Source organism: Centruroides sculpturatus, unplaced genomic scaffold (assembly GCF_000671375.1).
Source record: "Centruroides sculpturatus isolate CEXI.00-Female unplaced genomic scaffold, Cexi_2.0 scaffold207, whole genome shotgun sequence".
Taxonomy (NCBI): domain Eukaryota; kingdom Metazoa; phylum Arthropoda; class Arachnida; order Scorpiones; family Buthidae; genus Centruroides; species Centruroides sculpturatus.
The window spans coordinates 779,389-784,878 of NW_019384378.1; the positions used below are offsets into that span (position 1 = coordinate 779,389).

Below are 5,490 nucleotides of genomic sequence, written 5' to 3' on the forward strand. Positions count from 1 at the left end.
GTAGAGAAGCACACAATAAAAAAATATATATATATATATATAAAATCTGTACAGATTTAATAGATTAAGGAAGTAAAAATGACCTTACCTGAAGTGTAGAAGCGTCATGGTATCTTAGGGGGTTGGATATTCAAAGTTCAGTATTCATTCGTTCGATTGTTGAGTGTAGGCAGGTTGTTTGTATCACCCGGAAAATGCAATTGCAATATACAGCTGGGTGCTGTTGGGCATGTTACCGGTAGATTGAGGTCGACTGGACGTATCCCCGATCCAGTCGATGGCGAGAGTCGTTTGAATAACGTAGGAAACGGGACGACTATCCTATGTCACGTTACCATTGCCATATTCTCTGACCATCACTCGGTCACATTTCCATAACGGAAACATTTATAAATTGATTTCTATTTTTAAAAAATATCTATATTCTTGTATTGTTGGGTTAAATAGATACTTTAACATATTTTAAGACTGATTTTTCTGGATATATCAGATATATAAAATTAGCTACTCCATGGCGTTTAGTCACCTACACTCAATAAGAAACCATTAATTAAGAGCTTAATTAATGGTTTGTTGTTGGAATGTGATTTTATTGGAGGAAATATTTTCTAACATTTTTATTGAAAGCATGAAAGTAATCTGAAAGATCTTATTACACTTTTAAACAGGGATCAGCGAGGCATGCAACATCCTAAGAACTATCCATTATAGAAAAATGCGGTTAGTAACGTTTTGTTTCTACATTATATGGGAAGCAATGTAATTGTTCTAAGACAGAATAAAAGCGTTTTAATGGATATGGATGTAGACAGAAATGTTACAGGTTCATATAAATTCCTACAAAAATGATCAAGTTTGTTATTTTCAAACATAAAAACACGTATATTATATTTAATTTGTATGCTTTAATTCGTATCGATTCGACTTTATAAGGGAGGTGGAATCCGGAGCATCATCGAAGTTATCTTATCTAAAATCATAGAATATTTCTTGAGAGAAACTAGGAAATACTTTCCCTATCCTATTATTTTCATCCCATTCCATTATCAAATTATAAATCGCGAATCACGTTTTCACGTCTGTGCACTGATTCACGACATATCATCCACTTTTTAATGATCCTTAGTTCCTTATTCGCTTTTATTGTTCCGATATGACCTCTTTCTCTACAAATATCGTCGAGCGTTGCAAGGATGCATCTTAAATTCGAATATTCTTGGATTAAATATGATATAATTTTTATAATTTACAGTTAAATACTTTCAAAACAATTGTACATCAGTAAGGTATGTACGCGTGTGACTAGTCTAAATTCTATTCATACTCATCCAATGGATCCAAAAAGCTAGAGAGGAATGAAATTATTGTATTTTCTACTTTTTTTTTGTAATTATATTTTGTCTGAGCATAAATATACTTTTATAAAACAGCGGAAGCTTGAAACTTATCAATGAATTGCCTACTGTCAATCTTGACATCAATGGTGAAGGCAATCAAGTGGTTCACTCAACTGATTCGAATATCAACTGCTTCGTTGAATTTAATAGACATATCTCGGTCACCGTAATTTATCAATACCCTTTAACCCACCGAAATTATACATTTTATTTTTTCGTACTAGAAAGAATAAACAATATAATCCCTACGTGACTAAAATATGAAGAAAAAAAATTTCTATTAAGAAGAGAAAATTTAAATAATTCTGTTTAATACAATTAAAAATAATAAAATGTGTAACTGTGAATATTTAATTAAGTGTACAGGAAAGTTTTTCTGGGAAGCATTTTTTATGCCGATTAACGAAATCGTCGAACGAGTATAATTTTTAGCGAGAGAGAAAGAGACTTTTTAGAGCAAAATTTTCTTACATAATTCGCTTGTCCTAAATAATTGATATTAAAGTGATAATCGGTGAAAGAAATTAGGCCTATTACAGAATCATATGCATATAAATTTTAATAGCAACACGTGAAATTGCTCGTAAAAAACGTGCTTTGTGATATGCTCATTTCACATTTAATCATATAACTAATATAATTGAACGAAACATCTCGTATGATATCTTATAATCCTATAAAAAATGTTTTAATTTAAAATATTTTTTAAGTATATTTTAAATTTAAAATTGAAATTTCGCTGGTATTTTTATTTGCACTTTTTTCATCCCATGTATATAATAGGAATGTTGTAAGCTTACAGCTTAAAGAAATACAATATTTTAAATAAATTTCCTAATTATTAATAATCGTAAACTTTATTAATCATTTCATGTAATTTTTATTTCTTATTTCTTTTTATTTTTTTTAANAGAAGCGTCATGGTATCTTAGGGGGTTGGATATTCAAAGTTCAGTATTCATTCGTTCGATTGTTGAGTGTAGGCAGGTTGTTTGTATCACCCGGAAAATGCAATTGCAATATACAGCTGGGTGCTGTTGGGCATGTTACCGGTAGATTGAGGTCGACTGGACGTATCCCCGATCCAGTCGATGGCGAGAGTCGTTTGAATAACGTAGGAAACGGGACGACTATCCTATGTCACGTTACCATTGCCATATTCTCTGACCATCACTCGGTCACATTTCCATAACGGAAACATTTATAAATTGATTTCTATTTTTAAAAAATATCTATATTCTTGTATTGTTGGGTTAAATAGATACTTTAACATATTTTAAGACTGATTTTTCTTTTAACTTTAAATTCGGTTAAATCTTTAAAAATGGAATGTAAAGATGATCATTTTTTTTATTATAGAATATCATTATTGTATCTAAGATGGCGGAAATAATTATTTTAATGTTTAAAAGTAATTTAAACGATCTCGAGATAAGGATAAGTTGGCCTACTCGCACGCTTTATGATTAAAGACGTTTCTTGGTAATCTCGAATAATTAAATCGAAACTTGTTTTACTTTTATGAATATTCTAAAAATATAATATTTATTTTTAGTTTAATTACTTATAATTTTTAAGTGATTTGCTTTAAAAGCTTCAATTGAATATTCGTATAATTAGTTTCATTTTTATATAAATATAGAAATTAAAGTGTTAAATTAGTTCTCATTTTATTTACTTTTCAAAATATTAAAAGTTAAATATAAATATATAATAATTTTACTTTCGAATTAATCGGAAAGAAAGGCTGTCTGGAGAGTAACAACCTGGAAAATAACTTATATTTGAATGGATCAATTTAGGAAATCGTCCAAAAGATGGAAAGTTATTTTCGTTACGTAGAAACAATACACGGAAATGTTTAACTGTGACATATAACAAAAAGCTTAACTTTATCCCAAACAAGGGTCACCGGGTTAGTGATCTCTGGTTTCTCATTTTCTTCTGGAAATATATTATTGAAATCTTAACGGATAAGAATAGATAACAAAATATTTTAAGTGACTTTCCTCGACGTTTAAAATCTAATCTTCCCATACATTTATATATAGTCCGTCCCTAGCTAGACATACGATTCGAATTTCAGATTTTTATTAGTTATTATTATTATATTTTGTCGAGTTTATATATGGAATAAAATATAGAATAAATTCCCGCACAAATGTTAATTATAATAATTATAATATGGTTTAAACAGAGCTTATACTATTTCCATTATGTTACACGTGGCAGGGATTGGGGGAATTTCGGATCCTGAGAAAAGTTAGTGGTCTAGACTCACAAAAAAAGTCAATTATTTCGTTATATTTATTACTTGATCCTATTTGAAAAGCTGCGAATATTACTCTATTGGTTCATTATATATTTAAAATTTAAGTTGATTTAGATGAATCTATCAGATCCGAGCCTTAATCAATTGTCTAGTTTGGCTACTCCTCCCAGTTCGGCTTTGCATTTTAAAATATTGAATTTTTTTTATAGTTTGCATTTTTATAAACTATGAAATAATAATAATAATAAAGTTCTGCTGTATAAGCTTCATGTAATGTTAAACATTTCCGTGTATAGGCCTACGTTATAATGTAAACTATAACATCCAACAATTCCGATTAACCCAGTGTCAACCGGTTAACAATCTGATCTTTAAACCTTCTTTTCTTTTTTTCATTTTAAATTAATACATTATATACATTCATTATCTTAAAAAATAAGATTGTTAATACTAAATATTTTATTTATAATTTTTGTTAGTTTTCTTTCTATCAATGTTTGGTATAAAATATAAAGCACGGTCGAATGGTTTTCCGGTAATATTCATTTCATAGAATGCATTTCGTGTGTAAAATTCATATTGCTGAATATAATTTGTTGACTTAAAAAATAAATATCTGAATCGTGATACTGGTGAAGCATTTCCGAATCCACAAATGAAATAAAAATCAGGAAATCTTTGTGAAAGATAACGGTTAAAAAAAATCCTCCCAGCGTATAATAAAAATTTAATCATAGGCAAATAGTTTATGAGGTCAAAGTTTAAATAGCCTGTATTTCATACTCTAATGATGATAGGAAATATAGATGTTTTTCTCCAATATTGAATATATTTTTTTTAATGATAATTAGTTCTAAACGAATTGAACTGACACATTTAATAAGACTGTAACGGATGGTAAAAAATTACACAATGTAAAGTAACAGCTAGGAAAATATATANATCTTTTTTTTTTCTTTTTAGTTATGTCGTGTAAAGGTTATAAAGGATATAATGCTGTGAAAATAAATAACAAATGTTAAACGGAACTTACAATGAGGAAACAATTTCTTTCATGGTAACTTCTGTTTAATGTCTTCTATTTCATAAACTGGAGTCTACTCGTTAGAATTCTGTATATGAAGTCTAACACAGTGTTTCTCAACGGGGGCGATATCGCTCCCATATGGGCGTTTTTTCATGTTGAGAGGGTGATTTGTAACAATTTATATTTTGGGGGCAAAAAACAATTTTCTGGGCGATATAGTAAAACATTATATTAAGAATAGTTAGATATTTTATTCGTTATATCGTACAATAATTAAACAAATAACATTATACTAGTCACCAATCTATTCAATGCAGTACGAATTTGGCGTTAGCCTTGGTCCTCGGCATCGGAATTTTGAAGTTAAGGGGGCGATACTACGTAACGGTTTTATTGAAGGGACGATACTACGTTGAAGGGGGAGACGATTCGTTAGAGGTTGAGAAACACTGGTCTAACAGTTGCGTTTTATAGCTTCACGGGGCCCAGGCGAGTTTGAATTAACGGGCCCATGTACAGTATTGACTTTAAACATTTTTTTTCGGGGAAGTATTTTCTTATAAAAGATTAGTTTGGGACTCCCTGTCTGTTGGGGTCCCAGGCAATTTCCCTTATTGCCCATAGAGTAACGCGCCACTGAAGTCTTTTATTAAGGTTTCTTTCTGACCATAGTCAGAAAGAAACCTTAATAAAACATTTCAGTGGCGCGTTACTNATTGACATTACATTATTATTAAATTTGCTTATGAGTAGCAAATAGTTTACAAAACAAAACAGATTATTGAATATTCAGA

At 29.9% G+C, this 5,490-nt stretch overlaps 1 protein-coding gene across 1 annotated transcript in view; it reads left to right on the forward strand.

Moving 5' to 3' along the window:
• The window catches only part of LOC111617815 (kynurenine formamidase-like), a 54,527-nt gene extending 52,396 nt beyond the window's left edge, over positions 1 to 2,131 (forward strand). The window contains exon 13 of the mRNA XM_023359123.1: positions 669 to 2,131. The gene's annotated coding sequence lies outside the window, so the exon portion shown is untranslated. The remainder of the gene's footprint in view (positions 1 to 668) is intronic.
• Positions 2,132 to 5,490: the final 3,359 nt, after the last annotated feature.